The sequence below is a fragment of the Lethenteron reissneri genome, chromosome 36, assembly GCF_015708825.2.
Source record: "Lethenteron reissneri isolate LAM-NWPU_2019-01 chromosome 36, ASM1570882v1, whole genome shotgun sequence".
Taxonomy (NCBI): Eukaryota; Metazoa; Chordata; class Hyperoartia; order Petromyzontiformes; family Petromyzontidae; genus Lethenteron; species Lethenteron reissneri.
This window is the reverse complement of record NC_083814.1, coordinates 8,297,200-8,319,519: the sequence shown is the minus strand read 5'-3', so window position 1 is coordinate 8,319,519 and position 22,320 is coordinate 8,297,200. Positions and strand designations below refer to the sequence as shown.

Below are 22,320 nucleotides of genomic sequence, written 5' to 3'. Positions count from 1 at the left end.
GTTAAAAATATAAGTTAACCACATGCATATACAGCGCGAAATTCGCACAAGCCTGACACGCACAAAGCGAGGGGAACCTGTACAGTGTATTGATTACTACGATTAGTCAGCATTATGGAGCTACTCTGGTGAGCCGCAACTCTGCTGCAATGCCACCGTGATGAAGGTGGTAACGGCGCAGCCCCGCAATTGCCTGCTCGCTCCACTGTTGGCGGAACGGGCCTCTCCACTAGAGAGGGACCTCTAGATACCCCCCCCCCCCCCCTCTGGAGGGTATTTTGGTTTCCTCTTCCACACTGGGAAGAGCTGGGGAGTATCCATTAACACTGCTGGGTGGACTGAGGTGGTGGGGTCGGGGGGGGGGATTAAAAAAAAACTTGCAACCATTATTTCAACTGACGCGTCTAGAGGTTGAATCGAACAGGCCACCTCTGGATTGCAAGTCCAGTGCGCTGACCGTTAGACCACAGCAGCAGCATTATCCCTCAAAATGATAGAAGCCGTTAATGAAAAAAGAATTTGTCTTGCAACACATTGGTGGCTGGCAGAAACAGCTGCTGCTGCTGCTGCTTGATGAAAATCGGCAATGAAGGCAGATTACTGCTCGAGACGCCATCACCTGTGCCACCAGAAAATAGATTGAGACCGCCCAACTTTCTTTCCAGTTTCCACTCACTGACTTGAGAAATTGCCAGCTTATTTCGTTGGCCCTTCAAGATCAAGAGGTCACCGTGGCCGATGCGGTTGCTACCCCCACTTGTTGCCATGCTTGCCGTGCGCTTTACAGCAGCGTAACAGTGCAACGGCTGGTGGCATTGCAAGGACGGCTCTGGCTATTATTGTGATGATCCGTAACAAGAGTGAAACCATCAAAAACGCAGTTTCCTCGCCACTTTATTCCAGACAATCATTGCAGTTCTTTCCATGAACTACGTGTGGCCAAGTTGTATAATATCTTAGCTTGTTTTTACACATATGTATAAACTGACACGTCCTGAAGAAGGGGCGTTGAGTTAAATCGATCCACAAAACTGGTTTGGGGATTTGTGTAAGGTGAACCTAGCTGATGTGTCACTGCAATAAGGGCCCCTGTCGTTTGCAAAACGATTCATTTGTGCCGCGTTCCAAGGCTGCTTAACCTAAATAAACTATAAAGTAAATACTAAATAATAAAAATATCATGACGTTTCGATCGCAACACAAGCAATCGTCATCAGGAGAATGTATTTATTTATTTTATTATTTAATTGTTATTATTTTTTCTATCAACGTGACTTTACCGAAAGAACCATAGAATATGAATTCCTGCAATCACGAAAGTTAAGTCAAAATCACATTTTTAAAATTATTATTTACTAAGTAAGGCCCACTGGGTAGCTCTTTTACTGGTAGGAACCTGGCCATCACAAATGATAGCTTCAACCAAGTGGTGGCTTATCATGTGGAAATTTACAGCAGCCAAATACACCAAATGATTAAAAATGTGGAGGGAGAAATATTCTCGCGACCACGGGGAGATTATGCAAGTTCCAAATATGCGCGTGTCAGGGTTGGGATCCTATCCACGACGTTCTAGATACCAGGCGAGGGAGATAAGATGGCCACCTTGACGCCCCAATTTATAAATCGGATATTCTGTACACACGAATATTTTAACCGGCAGCTTAACAAACATCCGCTTCCACAACAACAACAACCATTACACCACGAGCACACATCATGGCACTTAATAATCGTCCAACCCACCAAGGCGAAAAATGAAGGGGGCAAGCGAACCCGCCGTTAATAGCGTTGCCCCGGTCCACGATCCAGGTTGCGCGTTCGAGCTTTCATTTAGAAAGGCGCGCACTCACGCACGCAATCGCGATTCACACACGCATGGATCGTCCGTCGCTCTCGTGCCAGTCACAATAACGCCAGCGCCAGGACGCGTTCGGCGAATTTCCAGCACCTGTCAATTTCTGGGAGACAGCTTGCGCGCACAGCGCGCAAGGCGGCCGTGACGACGTTGCTGCGAGGGCCACAGGGAACGCGCTCGGTACGTTCTCGCCCGTTTATTTTTCCATCAACTCTCTGTACGCAAAATCATTTCGCGTCGCATTCTCGATGGGCTGTCACGTAAAATTTATGGGTTTTTTTTAAATGGACCTGAACGCTCTCTACGGGAGGGGGGGGGGGCAGCTTTCTAAACAACTTATTTTTTATTAACCGCCACCGCGTTTATTAAGCGAGGTGTGGGCTTGTTTGCTTGGGGAAAGGCGCAGCCCTGCAAGTGCCGGGCTGCGTCACTGCGGGCAGAAGAGCCTCCACTAGAGGGAAGTCAAGACAGCTCCTCTTCAGAGACGTGAGAATACCCACGCTTTACCCCACCACACACGACCCGCCCATTGATGAACAGTGGTGTATCCATTGATACTCTGGGGTGGACAGAGGTGGAAGGAATTAACAAACTATCCCCATTGTTACAACTGCTGTGCTGGGAAGTTGAACTGGCGACCTCTGTGTTAACCATAACACCCCATGACATTATCCCTTGTGTGTGTGTGTATATATATGCATGTATAAATAACAATTTGGAGTGGGAGTGTAGTGCTGAGCACACTGAACTGTGTTCCCGGTGACCCGAGTTTGATTTCCGCTCAGAGCCAAAATCAATGACGACTATCTTAACTGGTCCTAGGCATCCCCTATGTCGACTCAGCCTTGATTGAATGAGGACCTGGTGAGGTGTATAAACATCAGCATTGAGCAGACAATGTGCGCCGGTGGTGGTGCTGGCCACCCACCCCCTTGTGTGCTGTGCCGGCTTTAATTGGTGCTTGAAGGCTACACGGTGGATATGTTTTAAAAGAGAATCGACCGAAAATTTGAATGCAGTACTCCGAGACCTAGTGAGGATTTCCTGTAGAAAAAGCTTAAAATATATTACTGTTTATTATGACTTGATATTAATAATATGAAGAGTACCATGTAATAATACCATGTATTATTGATACCATGTATTATTAATATCAGTAAATATCAGTAAGGATGTAATTATTCCATGCATAATTGCTGTTCAACTCTGTAAATAAAAACTCCCCACTAATTAAAATCAACATCAACGTTTCTCACTTCATTTGATAAACAACCTTTAAGGTGCAAATAGCAATTAATTTGTGTCCACAAGAAATTTGGAACAGTTGGCTAGCACAGATCAATTTTCCACCACAGACCAGTTTTAATTGTTTCTGTTTACAAATTAGAGGCGATCAAGTCAACGCTCTTCAATCCGTCAGTAGGCACGACAGGACGTCACCTGACAGTTTTAACTGGCCATCTAAAACCTATGGGGGAACAAACACAAATATCCGCCACTCTGCACCATGAAAAACTCAGGTGGGTGAAGCCCAGTCGAATCACAACTTCACGTATCTGACCATCACATTATCAGCGCTGACAAATCTGACCGCCCACAGCCAGCGCCGTATTTGTGGTACGGTGTAACTGTCACTTTCTGTAGATGTTCTGTAAATTCAAATATCCGCCCCTGCTCCGGTTCACCAGCCAGTCAGATACGCAACACTGCGCATGCCGTCGTAGCCATCAGAAGAATGCCACCAAAGAGCAATCTATAAAGAGCAATGCCAAAGCAAGTGGAAAGGTAACAGATGCAGAGTATGAGCACGGAGGAGATGTATGCATGTATGTAGAACTCTTTCGCACTGTACGGAGCCAACCGTGCAAATCGAAGGTGCGGTGGAAGGGCAACAAACTAAAACACAAAAGGCAGCTCTTAAGAAATTAGTTTTCAATCGAGATGATTCAAAAGTGCATAGCTCCAGTGGCTTCCTCATATTGGAAGGAAAAACGTTCCAGACGACTGCAAAGGCGCGTCCGAAAGTGCAGGATGCAGTGACCGTCTTTGTTCGATGGCCAGCAGCCAAAAAAGCCACTGTGAGGATGACCGGAGGTCACGTGATGTTCCTTGACGAGATCAGCGAGGTATTGCAGTTCGTGTGTGGCAAGAACTTCGTGTGTAATGAGTGCCACCTTATAAATAGATGGACTGACGAAGCCGAGGAGGTAGCATTTGATGGAGATGAATGACCTGGTAACATCAGCAATAGATGGGAGATGATGACGATTGCTAACAAATGAGGACTGCTGCCAGATGTTCATGGTGTCAGTGGCCTCCCCTTGAAGGGGGGCTGGACAGGAACTTTACAAACGTAAAGCACCAGGGATGCTGGGAACTTTGGTCACCACCATTGGCGCGATATTAACACCTTTGCCCGATATACAGAGGGTCGTGGGTTCGAGCCTGACCCAAACACGTGAATATTTGGAGTCTGCATGTCTCTCTCTCCGTTAGGTTGCGTGATATTTTCTCTGGGTCCTCCGGTTTTTCCCTCTGCATTTCAAGTATTTGGCGGCTATAATTTTGCACATGATAGGCCACTTCGTCAAGCTATAAGTTGTGGCCAGGTAAGGCCCAAATGAGCTATATAGCTCATAGGGGGCCTTACCTGGTAAAATAAAAATAGTTTTTAAATCCTTTATATTAAGTTCACTTGCACGCTTGCTTGCTTACGACCGTGAAAATCGTTCGGTCGTTTTTTAACCCACTTCCCGTGATCCAATCGAGCTGACATTTTGCACACAGACTCGTTGTGCGTGACAATTAATGTTCGTGAAATTTTTTTCCAAAATTTTACACTTTTTAGGACAAAAATATTATATTTAATTACCAATTGCTTAATGGTGCCATGCAATCATCTGACCCATAGGTGGCAGCCATCTCAAGCCAGAGGACGAGAGGACTCTAGCCGCCACGCATATAAAGGATTTAAAGTGAAAAACTTTGTTTTTACGGGTTATACTTGTTCTTTGAGCGGACACGGACACGCAGTGGTATGGCTGCCAAGGACAGCTTCCCTTCAGGGGCCCACGTCTCGATCAAAATACAGGCGGATGGAGGAGGCACAGAGAATATACCCAGGTAATGTTTGTTTGTACGATCGATGCCAACAACGAGGGCCGGATTAAGTTTGATGGGAGCGCTTTGGGCTGTTGTAGTTGTGACATAGTTGGGGTAGTGGGCGTGCCTCTCTTTGTAAATTCAATTCCTTCCCTCGACTGTTTTGCCTCCACTCGTGCTCGATCACGACAAAAGCTACATTGCCATCGGTCTCGGATATTCCAGAGCTCATTAGTAAACGTGACGGACGAATTTCAAAGCTCGAACAAAGTTAAAACGAACAACTATTTTTACTTCGTTTAACAACTGGTTATACGGAGTAAGACATGCAGCAAGACGTTATCTCCCCCTGCTTGGCATGCAGGAGGTCGAAGGTTCTATCCCGACTCTGACGCCCGTATATTTAGAGATTTCAGGGTTCTCCATGTGGTCGTGTGGATTTTCTCCGGGTCCTCTGGTTTTTCCCTCCTCACTTTGAATCAATGTGCGTTCAAAGTATCTGTCTGCTATCAATTTGCACCAGAGAAGCCACTTCGTTGAGCTATCATTTGTGGCCAGGTCGCTTCTGAAATAGGGCTATAAAGCTCAGGTCAGTTTGACGAGAGACTCGAGAGAGAGACTAATGCGGCACCGATTGGGGCATGTTCATGTGGGTCAAAGGGCAGGCAGGTGGAGTAGGCACAGAGGGATCGCAAGATGCACAGACGGTGACCAGGTGATGTTTGCTTGCCTAATCGATGCAGACAGCAAGGGCCCAGACGGATGCTCGTGGCGGTGCCAGCGATTGGATGCCATGCGCTATCGACGTGTCCCGGACTTTGAACGCAATTTGGCAAGTGGAGGCGGCAGAGTCAATGAGGGGGGCCCGGTCAATAAAACGGCAGAGTTGAGGAGCAGAAGACACAATGGTTGCTTTGCAAATATTCTATTAGGGACAATCAAATAAGAGGTTGTATTATTTTACAGAGTAAATGTTTTCTGAATACTGTAAGCCTTAATTTGACACAATAGACATAAGGGTTTTAAAATAACCAATAAACGTTCTTAAAAGGCAATTCGTGCAGTCTCTCAACTCTTTTTCAATTGGCCTCTCTCTCTCTGCCATGAAGGGCTATTTGCCCAAAACCTTTTATGCATAATACTCTTTAGGGCAGTGTCAGACGAATTTGGGTGCAACTTTGTTACGTGTGATTGTGCACCGATACCAATGCAGCATCACAAATCGATTGTTTCACCAAACAATTAAAATGTCGTGTGTACGCGCATGCAGAGTATACACGTACGTGCAATATACCCGACTCTACAAACCTGCGCTAGACCGCTCGCTCTACCGGCAGACTCCACCGTCCTCTTCCGTCACCTGGCCATGCTCCTATTCTCGATCATTCCCGTAGCCACCAGTCCCTTCGTACTGCAAGCAGACTCCCCTGTCATTACCTCCTGAGGCCACTAGTCTATTCGCACTGCAAGCTGACTCCCCTGTCATTACCTCCCGTAACCACCAGTCCCCATTTGGTACTACAAGCTGACTCCCCGGTCATTACTTCCCGTGGCCACTAGTCCATTCGCACTGCAGGCCGACTCTACTGTCATTTACACAAGTATCTTGCTCGCAAGCCGACTCAAAGGTTGGGGAGGGGGGGGGGGCGACCGTTGCATCGTGGGAATTTTATCGCCCGACTGCAAGCACAACAGCGGCGTTAACATCCGCACGCAAACGACAAATAACACTGGTGAAGTGGCAACACGAGTTCTCCACCGCCTTGCCACACATGCACAGCAGGCATTAGCTGAACAAGAATGGGCAGCAGATTATTTAAAGTGCCTTGGGAAAAGCTCTCGTCTGTGCAGGATTGAACTTGTGACCCGCAGTACTAAATAATCCTAGGCAGACACGAAACTGTATTTAGCCGCCTGTATGTTATGCATGTGGCGTGAGGAATGATTTCCACTTCTTTATCTATTTGTGCGTACGTGTTTTTTTTTATCATGTGGAGCGGTAGTGTAGCGGTTAGCACGCTGTGCTATGAACCTGGCGACCCGAGTTCGATTCCCGCTCGTAGCCAACACCGGTGATCATTATCTGAACCAATCATGGGCCTCCCCTGGGTCGACTCAGCCTAAAATGAGTACCTGGTGCTGTGTGCAAACATCACCACTGGGGATAGAAAGTCGGTCGGGCGTGGTGCTGGCCACCCCGAATGTGCCACAGTAAAGGCCTTCATTTAGTGCTCATTAACAGCACTTGCCCCAACAGTCTATTAAGGCTATAGCGGGGATCTTTGTCTTTTGTGTTTTTATCGTGGTACTGTAGTAATACATATTGTGTACATGCATCTAAATCTGTGCAGGTCATCTCCACAATTGGGGAAAGTCGATTAGAGAATCTGCATTTCACTTTCTTCCGGGGAGACGTGTTTATTCTCTCCAAAAGTTAACGTGACGCATTGGTCAAATGAGCATCAAGGCAGCGCTCATGTCCTGCTTACAGCCCTGAGCCAGTGGTGGAAATTTCTCATTCCTATGACAGGGATGAGACTATCCATTTGGACAACCGCTGCCGACAACCGAAAGCATTATTGCAAGTCTCACCGCGAACGGCGATTTTGTTAAAAATAATAAACGCACTACAGGAACGCCGCGCTTAATTTCGAAACGCAATTTAAACGCCACGTATTATACACACACACACACACACATTCAAATGTTTGGCCGACCGCGCCTGTTAATAGACCAGGATTAGAAACAGACATTTCTGGATTCATCATGATCTATTTTTTTTATTACAATGATTTTTTTTTTATCATTATTATGGATCCCGTTAACCCCCTCTGGGAGTTTCCGTGTCCAATGACGCACGTTTTTTGGAGAGCGATGTTTAGCCCCACAGTCAAAATAGTGGCCCAGGCACGTGCACGGCATCTGTTACCAACGCCGGGCATCCCAAACTTGCCCCTAAATTTAGTTTTTTTTTTGCGAGAGCGAGGCTTAAACTGTCTCGCCCAACCAGAGTCAGGCGACTTTTAAACTTTATATATTACTTTACAACTATATATACACACACACACCCGTGCACTTAGTTGTGTCCTTGTACAAGACATAGGTTGGTGAAATCGTTACAATGAAACTACAACTACTATATTAACTAAGTAAGAGGCATGATGGCTCAGCAGTCAACGCAGTGCCCCGCGAACCCAGTGACTTGGGTTTGCTTCCCAACCGCAGCTAAATTCAGCGCTGAGTAACGTCTCAATCGGTGCCCAGCCGCCCCCCCCCATTCACCAACCGGCTGACCGGTGTGGTAAAGTATGGTCAAACACCTCCGCCACAACCGAAACTGTGTCGGAAGATCTTCAACTCGGCAGTGGATTGATTACTCTATAAATATTGTTAGAGAGTAATTGAACAAATATCCAAGTCAACATTCCTTATTACCACTCAGCTACCCACCGTATTAGGTGCCTATCACTTACTCCGTTTGAGAATCGCAAGAGCTGCCATGCCGCCTACCCCCCCGTGACTCACAGCAATACTAAGTTAGGCCAGCGAGTGTAAACAGTGCTGATGCTCTCGGTTCACTCTTTCTATTCAACAGGCACTGGGACACACGCACATCAACGGGCTTACGCTGCAAACCTATGAGACTTTCGCGGGCACGGCAGCGATGGTTGGCCAAGCACGGCGAGAAAGGAAGTTCAACATGCATACATGCATGCGAAAATCGCATTACTGTACAGTGTTCGACGCCCATGTATTTTCAGCGTATTCTCTCAAGGCAGTAAAAAAAACACAAGGTGCATACAACAATATTCCCTCGATGTCCGCGAGGGGTATGCGTTCCGGAGATTCCTGTGAATACCACATTTCATGGAAAATTATATTGGCCCACGAAAACCTTTTTAATTAAATCACCTTACATAAATACATAAGCACTTAATTAGATGAAAATGATGACACCACAAAAGAAAAATTGGTTACAATAAAAATAAAGTTAATTAATATTAAACTATGAAATAGTTTGGAAATTGCCTTGCCTTAAATAATGATGACGATGCACATCACTTTCTCTGTCATCACTTTCTCTCTCTCGATGCAGTCGTACAGCGTTCCAGATGCGATTTACGGAAAGCCAAAATCGCGGATAGCAAGTTCGTGAACGAGCGAAAACCGTACAGATTAATAATTATGCACATGGTACCGGATGCTGCTGCTGCTGCTGTTGTGTGACAGTGATTGCACTACTGCGCTTGCAATGCAAACATCACTGGATCAATCTCCTGGCGAGGCAGTTGGAACAAAGGGCAGGTTTCTTAAATATCACAGCCTCTACTCTTTTGTTCTTTCGGTAAAGTCACGTATAAATATAAAATAATAAATTAAATACTAGCATACGACGTTTCGATTGCAACACAAGCAATCATCATCAGGTATAAATTAAATAGAAACACAAATCTAGTATATTTAGAAATGGAATGTAATACAACAGAGAGTCGGATAACATAACAGTCAACACCCTACCTGGTTGATTACATTCTTCCTGAGAATGCTAAATTTGAGAGAGAGATAAAGCACAGAACCAGAAACATATAGACAGACATATAAGTAGACAGACACCCAGCAGTAGAAATGAGTACGTCCCAGTGAGTCTATTGGCAGTTCACACGTGGTGAGGTGAAGTGTGGCCGCTCCCACATCTTCCTATATGCCTGGCCAGCCTGGAAGAGTAGGCCAAAATATGTTCTAGAGGGCCTCTATAGAGCTCCCTCGAGTGGAAGCGCTTTGTGCCATCAGTGGTGTAAGCGAGGAATTGCAGGGCTATACCATTAACCCATATAACAATAAAAAAAATTGTTAGAAGGCATATTTTGTGCAATTGTAAATGTGGTTAAATACTATGCCATTAAAGTGAAACTCTTTAGAGTAATGCGGTACAGGAATAACCAAACGGTTAAATTAATTTGGCCACAATTTAGCGGTGGGTGTTTATTTGGGCTTAATATAGTTCACTATTATCACGGAGCTGGAGTCTAAATCGTATAACTTGAAAACCATTAATTCAGAGCCAACGGCTGTATCGTGTGTGCCGACACGGGCACCCGTAACAACTTGAATTATCTGCTAAATCGCAAGTGCCACGACAGAATATTGCTGGTTTACAGATACATTAGGGTAGATAGCAGTATATGTTCACAAGTGTTATTTCTTAAGACCATAGATCAACACTGAATTTTCAATTATAAACATTGATTTTTGTGTCCTTGTTCAGTGCGGGGCAGTGCTTTTTGTAGGGACAAAAAAAATTGCAAGATGCGCAAATCCATTGTGAGTCATCGCCTCTTTGTAAAATTGAATCAAACCGGAGAACAAACGTGGGCCTGCGATCACTGCCCTATTTCTTCTTGTCAGACAAAATAATTGGAAAAGCAACATTTACTTTCCCCATTATCTGCTCCGATTACAGCGCATGCAGTATATTAAAAATAATTACGTGGAATTTATTCTCGTGTAGAGCGATCGGGGCGGCGGGGGCGGCTGTGCGTCACAACAACAACAAAAATCTCAAAGCGCACGTGAATCTGACCCCGGCGGGCTGCTAACCCCTGCACATTTATATGCCACTGCAGTGTGACATAACAGCCCGTGGTGTAACGGCGAGCATACAGGAGCTACAATCCAGAGGTCGCTGCTTAGATCCCATCTCCTAGCGTAGCAGTGGAGATGGTAAAACAAGTTTGTCCACCGGGCAATATAAATGGGTAAACCACACGTATCACTCGCTAATTGGCTGAAAACATCTTAACATATAGAGGGCTGCAGAGCCTGGCCAATAGGTAGCTCACCGCCTGGCTACTAAGCCTTCCCGCTCGTGTGCGCCGTCTCGTGCCTCCGAGGCGTTCCCTCTCTCTTTGACAGCAAGCAAAGTCTGTGCTCGTTGAAAGTTGCATTATCGTCGTGTCTTGACGAATGTCAGGTCGAGCGTGGTGGGCTAAAGTGTGGGTAAATCCCTTCCTAGATTTGAAGCTTTCGTGACTGCAAGGATTGATATTCTTAGGTTCTTTCGGTAAAGTCACGTAGGTAAAAAATTTATAAAAGCACCTACGTGACTTTACCGAAAAAACCTAAGAATATAAATCCCTTCCTCTTCCCAGACATCCGGCCAATGTGAAGTAGGCCAAAACACCCTCGAGTGGGGCTTTAACGGAGCACCTAGTGGAGGCCATTCTGCCAGCGGTGGTGCGAGCAAACAAGAGATTTTGCAGGGCCTCACCACCTTCACCTATGCCAAGCTACATGCAGTGCGCACACGTGGGCCACACGCTTTCACATTGAACTTTGCCAAAACCCATGGGGACCACGTCAATGGCTTAAGAGTACAAACCGGTGAGGTTTTTTGTTGCAAAAAATGTACAGCTCTTTTTTAGAAGTAGTTTGAGATCAAAGGAGGTCATTTGTTGACGGGTGGAGTAGTATGATGATGAGTAGAAGAAATGGAGGGTTAAATAAGAGTGCATGATACAACAATTAAGGCTCAGTCAAGCGTGCTTTCTGTAAAAGCGGGGAAATGCCGGTGATGGACAGGCCAAAATCGACAGGCCATTCACGCCTTGCCATTCTCGACGCCAAGATGGAGCAGCATTTACTGGCATATGTCCAATCATGTAAATGTCTCTTGCCAGGAGGCGGCAGACACATTAAAATGCCGAGAGATAAAAAAAAACTCCGCACATGTTAAAGTCAGGACTTGATTAAGTTTTCATGCCAGGTGTTTCGCCACGCACTCCTAACCTCAGCATGATATTGAGATAATTGTGTTCATCTGACACTGACTTTCACGATGAGGTGACTCATATAAAGCAGTACAGCAAAAAAGGTTTATAATTTAGCCCTCGCACCCCACCCACCCACCCACGCCCCCACCCCACCCACCCATCCCCCCACGACACCAAAAGCAAATGCTTCAGAATGCCTATATACATGTGGTTGTATAGTAGTAGTCACCTATATAAAGTCAATGCATCTCCAAAGACCAAATGGTGAAACGGTTACATAAGGACAACGGGAAGAAAGAGAGAGCGAGACAGAGAGATGGGAATGTTGACAGATGTACATGACAACAGACAGACAGGCACACGCACGCACATGCTTGCGCATGTCTCGTCAAATTTCTAACGTACATCTTCTTGGTTCTTTCGGTAAAGTCACGTAGAAGGGAAATAATAAAATAATAAAAATAAAACATAATAAAATAATTCTCACGACGTTTCGGCCACAACGCAAGCAGCCGTCCTCAGGTGAAGAACATGTCTGTCGATAAGACAGAGTCTGAATGACACGTCCTAGGTTTGGAGCGTCTATTTAAGCTGGGAGGGAGGAGGAAGAGCGCCTTGACAAAATAATTTGCATATGAAGAGGAATTTAGCATATTTATGGGAAATGCAGGAATGCGACTAGCACTCCTCCCTCCCAGCTTAAATAGAGACAGACCTGTTCTTCACCTGAGGACGGCTGCTTGCGTTGTGGCCGAAACGTCGTGAGAATTATTTTATTATGTTTAATTTTTATTATTTTATTACTTCCCTTCTACGTGACTTTACCGAAAGAACCAAGAAGATGAATCCCTGCAGTCACGAAAGCTTTAAATCGAAATTCTAACGTACAGTTTTTCATTTGGCCACACTGCTTGACGGGTCTCCACAGTGCCCTCACAGTGGCGCTAAACATTCTTTAAAATGTATTAAAATTTTATACAAGACGCAAAGGAGCGGCCCGGGCCTTAATCGTTTTCTCTGTGGCTACATCAGGGAGAAAAAAAACCTACTGCGGGAAGTAATAAGCGAACGGCATCAGATGAATATTATCTTCAAACTCCCAAAATTGTAAAACCCACTCTCGCAGAAATATATAAGGCAGAGAATGCAATGGTCAAGCTCTTAGTGTTTTATAAAGACAAAGATTCCCCATGCAGCCTGTAACAGACTGTTGGGGCAAGTGCTGTTAGCGAGCACCTATGAAGGCCGCCACGGCGCATGAGCGGGTGGGTGTCCAACACCACGCCAGGCCGCCTTTGGCCCCCCAGCAGCGATGTGTACACACCGCACCAGGTATTAATTTGAGGCAGAGTCGACCTAGGGGATGCCCATTGACCAGTTCAGATAATCGTCGCTGGTGTTGGCGGTGAGCGGGAATCGAACTCGGGTCACCGGGTTCATAGCGCAGCGCGCTAACCGCTACACTACCGCTCCCCCACACAGAATGCTGTGGTTAACGATTGTCCCAACGTGTTAATCTCAATGCTGCTGCTTGGAGATACAGTCAAGAGACAAGGGCTTTGAGATACAGATAATGCGATAGGAGATAGAGAGAGGCTGTGCTCATCGTTTATCTGCCTTCCCCGAGACCAAGGTTTGTTATCACTTGCGGGACAACGTCCTCTCTTTGCCCAGTGCTTAACAAGAACAAAACTGAGGACACTCCGAGGCCGCTGATGAAACGGCAGCTTGATGATTTGCGTCGAAAGGGTCCAAGGGAGGACGAAACCAAGATGGTTTATTTTGCGGTCGTATTTTTATATGCGCATGCGGCGACGTGCGTGTGTGTATACAATAAAAAAAACAGGACTTCGTTTCTCATGGAATATTTTTTTTTGTCCGAGGTCACCCAACCGACCAATCGCAGGCAAGCTTACAATAACCTGGCAAGCCCTGGCGGTCACCCGCCCAAGGCTCAGATCCACTCGACTTTCATGATCCGATGGGATTGGGAGAATTTCGGCAAGTTTGACCAGAGGCTGGGTGATGAGATTACAGTTCAGGCACGATGTGTGCATTGTTAAACGTCCACAGTGCTAAATCACTAATCTAATTTCTGGAGTCAGGAGTCGCCATTGTGTAGAGTATCCGCAATATTTCCAGGACACGTAGCTAGGAAGCAAATCCCCCTTAATACGGTCACGCGGGAGACGCACTCGGCGATGCAGCTCCTGTGTGAATTGAGCGATGATGTTTGGGGTGACGCGGTAACCAATCTTCTCGAGCCGACGTTCGCGCGGGAGTCAAGACTCGCGCATCATTACGATTCCATTTATTTACCCAGGGAAGCCACGTTTGAGACAAAGACTTAAATTTCAGCATGGCCCGGCATTGGGACGTTTGACCAATGTCATCCGTGTGTCTGGAAAACAAGAAAAAATCTGGGATGTTTGGAGAAAAATCCACATGCTAGCGAGTGAGGGGGGGACATGCAGCAATGGCATCCACTGGCCACACCTCGATGTCCCACGCCTACAACACCTGGCAAAACCAAAGTGATTGTGGTTGGTCACCAATCCAAGTGCTCACCAGGACCCCCCCCCCCTTTTGCTTCCGAGTGCTCATGAGAGTGGGTGCATTCCAGGGCCATTTGGCTAAAGGCTCGTGCAAATAAATAAAGCGGACAAACAACTCTTGTTCAGGTCATCAATGAATATTGAGGTTTTTTTCTACGTGCAATCAGGACCTGGAGCAGATTACAATTGTCATCGAGTCATTTCGCAATGCATTTCAATCATGAGGTTAATTGTAATGTCACCGAACAATGCTTCTGTGATTGTACTTAAACCGAACGCAGGTCTTGGGGTGTCGGTGCAGCTTTGCCATTTCGTCTCATTAATTTGTGCCATCCGCAAAGCACGATTCCTGTGCATGCACCACAGCAAGTGAAACTAATGATAGAAAATAGTGTCTTAAATTAGTTTATCTTGTTCCAACTACAAGGGTTTCATTAATTCAATCATTACAATGCAAGCCACTTTATTCAACACCAAAAACGTATAAGACACTTTGAACATGGCAGGGCTCCCTAGGTGGCGAGATGTTATCTGCCTCGCCTGGTATACAGGAGATTAAATTAAAATTAATAAAAGTAAAATAAAATACAATTAAAATTAAAATCACGACGTTTCGGAGGCAACAAAAGCTTCCGTCTTCAGGTGGAACCGTCACAGCACGACAGCTGTATCAAGTAAGTGAGAGATTACAAGAGATACCACTCCGTATATATACAACCATTATATATACGGAGTGGTATCTCTTGTAATCTATCATTTGAAGACGGAAGCTTGTGTTGCCTCCGAAACGTCGTGATTTTTATTTTTATTTTATTATTATTTTACTTTTATTAATTTAATTTGAATTTTTTACCTACGTGACTTTACCGGGAAAAACCTAAGAATATGAATCCTTGCAGTCACGAAAGCTTCAAATCTAGAATACAGGAGATTGTCGGTTCGATACCAACCCTAACGCCTGCATATTTGTAGTTTGCATGTTCTCCCCGTGGTTGTGTGGATTTTTCTCTGGGTCCTCTGGTTTTTCCCCTCCACGTTTAGAATCAACATGCATTTAGAGTATTTGGCCGCTATAAATTTACACCTGAGAAGGCACTTCGTCGTTGAGCTGTCAACAGGTTTGCTTCAGATCCTTCTAGATTTGAAGTTTTCGTGACTGGAAGGATCCATACTCTTTGGTTCTTTCGGTAAAGTCACGTAGGTAAAAAATTATAAAAGTGAAAAAATACAAATAAAATAAAATAAATTAAATCACGACGTTTCGGGCACAACACAAGCGATCGTCATCAGGTGGGACCACCACAGCCAGAAGCAACTGCTGGAATTTCGATTTAAAGCTTTCGTGACTGCAGGGATTCTTCTTCTTGGTTCTTTCGGTAAAGTCACGTAGAAGGCAAATAATAAAATAATAAAAATAAAACATAATAAAATACAATTCTCACGACGTTTCGGCCACAACGCAAGCATTCAGACGCTGTCTTCCCGACAGACCTGTTCTTCACCTGAGGACGGCTTGCTTGCGTTGTGGCCGAAACGTCGTGAGAATTAGTTTAGTATGTTTTATTTTTATTATTTTAACTGCTGGAATGTAAGCAACAGCTGGAATGGGTTGTTTCTGGCTGTGGTGGTCCCACCTGATGACCAGCGCTTGTGTTGCGCCCTAAACGTCGTGATTTTATTTATTTTATTTGTATTTTATTTTTAAACTTCATTACTTTTTTACCTACGTGACTTTACCGAAAGAACCAAAGAGTATGCTTCAGATCCTGTTATACTAGACATGATGATCCATTTATAGTCCTATATACAGAGCATAAATTATTGCTAATGGCCGTCTTAACCTTCCTCTCAATATTGTGAAAAACCAACGGCTCCGTATCTTACAGAAGGGATTCGTAAAATATTTAACAAGTGCAATGGGCATTGGTGGGCAACGTGCAGAGACTTTGACATCAAAACATGTCTTTCTCTTTAACGTGTCGCGGTTTATTTTAGTGGAGCATCTATAAAACGGGATGAACTCATATACTGAAATGCATAACAAACGCGAGCGCAACACCATTCACGGTCCGATGAGCTTCATAAATTCAAAAGTTAGTGTGTCCTGGAAAAACAAGTTGCACGAGTAATAACGACACAACGCAAAACGCATTATTCACAATACACGAATGGCCACGACGCATGCGCATACCCACATATACCGCGGTATACAAAAAATAGTTTTTACATATACCACCAAACCCATCCAAAACATTTGTTTTAAACCGATGCATTAAATCAAGAGGCAGCACACAAGGCGAGGCAAATAGGCGAGAAAGCGTCTCTCTGCATAAATGGCGGGGTTAGCCATAAATGAATGGAGAGCTTTCTTAGACCCATCCGTCTGTGTTCCTCGCTTTGTACTCATTACAAAGGCTTCCCATACACACGGAGGGCAACACACACATCCATACGCACACAGAGGCTCATTTTCTCACACGCATATACATACGTACAAACAATGCCAAAGATCCCCCGTATAGACATACGGGCTGTAGGGGGCAAGAGCTGTTAGCCAAGGACATATGAAGGCCAGTACTGCACACAACGCAATGGTGTGGTCAGTACCATGGACACCAAGTCACCTTTGTCTCCCCAGCGCTGATTTTTACACACCACAACAGACTCTCGTTTAAGGCCGAGTTAACCTAGGGTAGGCCCAGAACCGGTTCATATAATCAGCCGTGCCAGGGATTTGAACTCGGATGGCCGGGTTCATAACTCATCACGCTATCACAAATTACGCCATCGCTTCACACCTAAAACACATATGTGCACACACACACATGTGCACACACACACGTGCACACACACACACTACCCCCCTCTGCCCAACTCTCTCGGACCATACTAAATCTAGAAATATGAAAAGTGAGAACCAAATCATTGTCAATCAACTACTCTAAAAATAATGTTATTGTTTTCTTGCTATTGGGATTGTGTAAATATAGATTGTGTGTGTGTATATATACACACAGTTTGTATATATTTCTTACCGCAACTGTGTTTGTGCACTGAATTTTAAGCGTTGAAATCATCTTTTTGTTTTGTTTTTACAGCTTCATAAACCTTCAGTTGAAATACTACACGGTACGGTCAGGAGTCAGATGATTCATCTATTTCAAATGGATCAGAAAGGTCAATTTTACGCTGATATACTTTTCTTAGGAACCAGGCAAGCAGGGGGGGGGGGGTCCATTCGAGAAATGAGATTGCCAAAGCACCACAAAGTAAAACAAATACAGCACACGTACCTGGACATTGTGCGACAATGAACGTTGACTGTGTTAACGTGCGATATTATTTGTAAAAAAAAAGCAACACAACACCGTGTGAACTAAATCGAATGGACTCAATCTCTCGGAAGCAAAGGAGGACTGAGCCTGGCCCATATTTGGACGCATCACCACCACCACCATCACCACCACCATCACCACCACCACGTGTTGTAGGCACGTGGTCAACAATCTTGATAGTCTTCGAGACCCGAGTTGGCTAAACTGGATCGTGGCACCCACACCACAGAAGGCACTCAGGACGAGGTTGAGATGCATTCTGGGCAGCACCACATCAAGCCCAACAGACTTTAAACATTTCAAAACACACGTAGGTTTTCAAGACAAATATGATTCGTAATAATAGTTTTTTTGTGTAGATTGCGTAAGTATAGCCGTGTCATTGAACCCACCGCCATCCGACACAGCCAATTAGTAAAGTGTGTGACGTGAACAAAAACGTGCCAATTTAGCAATTGCTTCAGCACATCGGGTGCGATGGTGAGTAAAACCCACAACATTTACAATCGAGTACGACGTTTCGCTGGTGATTGCAGCCAGCGAAAACTCATATTGAAGTGTAAATATTTAAGGATTTACTATGTGCTGAAGTAGTCGCGAATTGCCACGTTTTTGTTCACGTGGCAAGCCTTAGCAAGTCGCTGCGCCGGTGGGTTATCGACACAATTATATTTACGTGATCTAACCCAAAAAAACCTTTATGAGGACTGAACTTTCATGTTTGTTTTGTAGCTTTACTTAAGTTTTAATTCCCCCCCCCCCAACTTGACACAGAGTACAAAGGCTGGCGACGTGTTACAACAAAGTTGTTCCAAGGCAGAAGCAGTAGCAGTAGGGCGATACGGTTAACTGCATGAAAAATCAACGGAGGTCAAGGCAAAGAGTCGTCACCCTTCTCTGTTGGCATGAGTCAACACCCGGGGCTGCCTAGCAGCAGTTTCGCGTGGATCAAAAGCGTGACGTCGTTCAACAGCCACTCGCTGACCACATTTCCTGGGAGAGGCAAATAACAGAAGAAGAAGAAGAAAAAGCCCTTAAGACGTTTCGTATGATGTCACAGACGAAAGACATTTGCCACACTCTCCAGCAATGCGTTTCTCGTAAACGACGCACAAACGCACGGAGTTACGCTTGCTAGCCCCACACACTCCTCGCGATAAGACAGCAGAGATCCAGGTGCAGCGAGAGACACGTCACAATCGAGACACATGCACGTGACGTGACAGTAGAGAGATGCAGACACGACCGAGATGAGATGGACATTGCCTTGTTATGTTAATAAGCGTGTTATTTTTATTAGGATACGACTTTGAGCCGATAATTGATGTTCCCCTATATTACTCAAGGTTTCGAGGGAGACCATGGGCTATTTGGGGCTCGATACTTTTGCTTGGTCTGCTTGCGACGAGCAGTGGCAGCCACTGAGAGATGGCACTCGGGACCCTCTGCTGAACCAAGAGTGACGAGCAAAAGAAACGCGACGGGTCGAGGGACTGCAACTGCTGGATGAAGTCCTGCGTTGTCGGCCACGGGAGTTTGTTTGACCAGGGTTCACCACGCTGGTTGATAAAGAGGGGGGGGGGTGGTCGCCAAGGATCTATGTCAAATAAATAACCAACAAACAAATGTAGGGCTAATACTGGTAAGAACCTCCTGGTTACACCAGCCCACAGAGGATTATTGTGTCCGTCCGTCGTGCAGGGAGGGGCTGGTCACCCCGTGGTGCCCTTATAAAACTCAACGTTTAACCTACTCACGCCGGCTTGTGCCCGCTCTCAGTCGGGCATATTTGCGGAATACACCACGCCGCCGTTGACCCTGGCCATTGACCGAGCAACCCAACGTTCCTACCAGCTCCCTCCGCAGGAATGTGTTCTAGGCCAACGCAACACTCCGACTTAGCTCACCCCCACAAATCGATAAAATCACTAGAATAGCGAGTGAAAACAAACTTAGAACGTGAAACGCAAATGTCATTTTGTTTTTTTTTGCCTTTTGAAGAACGACCTTTCAAACGAGCCATTTTTACAACAAAAAAAACACTCCACCGGTGCCGCACATCTCGGGAGCAAAAAATGCGGACGGTGGATTTTTGGGACGCGCAGAATTCCCAAGGGTGTCGAATGACGGCTCGCGTGAAAGTTCAACTGGTTTCCGTTTCGTTCGATGGATATGGTGTGCCACAGGATTTTGAAGCAGTGGGATTGTTGCAGGGATTCAAGGTCACCGAAGCTCATTGCCTCCTTTCACACTCATAGGAGAGCGATATGTCACGGTAACGTCATGGTCATCAGCAGCCGTGGTCAGTCCACTGCTGGATGATGGCCTCCTTTAAGCCACAGCCACCTCCCACAATCCTGCACTGCGGTAATCCACCCAGCACCTGCACACAAAATGATTCTATCGCTCCATCTCATCGCCTCTCGAAAACGGTATTCTGTATCAAGCAAATCGTGAGGTTGTCTCGGCGGATTGTGAAAGTTTTTTGTAATCCAGAACCCAACAGCAGCAGCTTGAGGAGCGTGTGCGTACAGGTTTAGAGTGCGAATAAAAACACGACACATCTTTTGTAAACCCAATTATGAAATTTGACCTCTAATTATATCTACGGCCTATTTTTTTTTATAGTTGAAAAGAAAAAAATCTCACGTTACTTCTGCGGAGACTTTTTTTGCGGTTGTACTGTGTGCGAGTTGTGCCGTGCGTCACTTGGCACGATATCTGACGTTTCGCTCCGCATGCATGAGAGCAATTCCTCAAGAAGCTCGAAGAGCGACAAGTTAAGAAATGGTCACAGAGTCTCACGCTTGTTCTTGGTTCTGTCGGTAAAGTCACGTAGAAGGGAAATAATAATGGAACCCCCCCCACCTCCTACGCATTCCACAAGTAATGACTAATCCCATATCTGCAATTCCCATAAATATGCTAAATTCCTCTTGATATGCAAATTATTTTGTCAAGGCGCTCTTCCCCCTCCAACCCAGCAGCTTAAATATACGCTGCCAAGCCTGGTGGTGTTTCATTCAGACGCTGTCTTTCCGACAGACCTGTTCTTCACCTGAGGACGGCTGCTTGCGTTGTGGACGAAACGTCGCGATAATTATTTTATTATGTTTTATTTTTATTATTTTATTATTTCCCTTCTACGTGACTTTACCGAAAGAACCAAGAAGATGAATCCCTGCAGTGACGAAAGCTTTAAATCGATTTTTAGTATCATGCTTGTTTTTTTAAAGCAGGTTGAGAAGAATCTCAGGATCGTCTCAAGAGACCAGGATAGTTGAATTTGCAAGATTGACCAGTGGAGTTGACGCCAATGGGGTGTTGCAGACATTTCGGTTGAAACATATAAAAGCAAATCTCGGAAATGTTTCTTTAGAATTTAATTTTACTTCGTACATGCTACAGATGGTAACCGGATTAGTACGTGTGGGGAATCCGACGTCGTCTTTAGAAAGTATGAGAGACGGACATCTCGAGAAGCAAAACCTTAGTGGAGAAGAAAATAGAAAGTTAATTAACTTACAGGTGATGAAAAAAAAAGGTGGCTTCTCATGTCCCGGTGACAACACGTTGATGAAAGTATGCACCATTCCTATTTCATGTTGCGGTAGCCAGAGGCAAGCAGACCATGCGTGCATGGGGAAAAAACAAAACCCGTTCCAACATGCCACAAACCTACTTGCTGTACTACTTACTGCAGGAACCTCGCTGCCCTACTTTGTGGGGGTCTCGACCACAGCAGCCGCCGTTCACCACCAAGTGATGCTGACATCACCAGAGCGCTCGTGCCAGGCTAGGTGCATGTGTGAAGTGTCTCGATCACCATTACTGCAGTGTGATCTGCCAATCCCTGCCTCCAAGTTGCTGGGTTACAGGTGTGCAGGACTAAGCAGTCAGTCACGACCAGAAGATTACACTGGTCAACACACTTTTTCTGGCATAAGGTATTCCAGCGGTTTTTAAGGTAATTTTGGGGTGCCGATTCCAAATCTGGCATCAGTTTTTGTCTATCACATCAGGCTTTTGAGATATCAAATATTGCATTTTCAATAAAAACTGCAGAAGAATAATATTAAATAAATGTGGATATCTACATAAAATGATATTATAAACACACTATCCTAAAAATACAGCACCATAGTTTAACACTAAAGCAGTCACCGACTCGCAACAACTTGCAATTATAAGTGACGGAGTTAATTTCGGGTAAAATCAATGAAAATGGGGTATGCCGATAGCATAAAAGTGAGATGTGATAGAGCAAATCTGAGATCAGGTTTGGAATCAGCACCCTGAAATTAGTCTAAAACAGCTGCAAAAGTCCAGGCCAGAAAAAAACTTTTTTTGGTTGACCAGTGTAATTAGAGGCCCTTTGAACTCTAAACTGACAATCAATGTTTCCGAGATCAAAAAATGTTTTTTTTTTAAGTCGAGGCATACCGCAAATTACAATGATTTTGTTGCGACCCTTTGGGGTCAAATTTGACAGCGAATGAGTGAAACATAGTTGTAAAGTAACACACTTGGTGAAAAATGTGCCATGTAGCAGGTTTTTCTGCACAACTGCTGCTTAGCAAGCCTGTGGGGGTTACTTGTACACGAGTATGCCCACGTGCTTTAAAGGACACGTTAAAAGGCAAAAAAGTTGGACAATTATTTGCCTTTACAACCGGCCATCAAGAGCAGTCAGTCTAACT

At 45.1% G+C, this 22,320-nt stretch overlaps 1 protein-coding gene across 1 annotated transcript in view; it reads right to left on the bottom strand.

Annotated features, from left to right (window-relative positions):
- The window catches only part of CLSTN1 (calsyntenin 1), a 151,473-nt gene that overhangs the window by 106,415 nt on the left and 22,738 nt on the right, over positions 1 to 22,320 (bottom strand).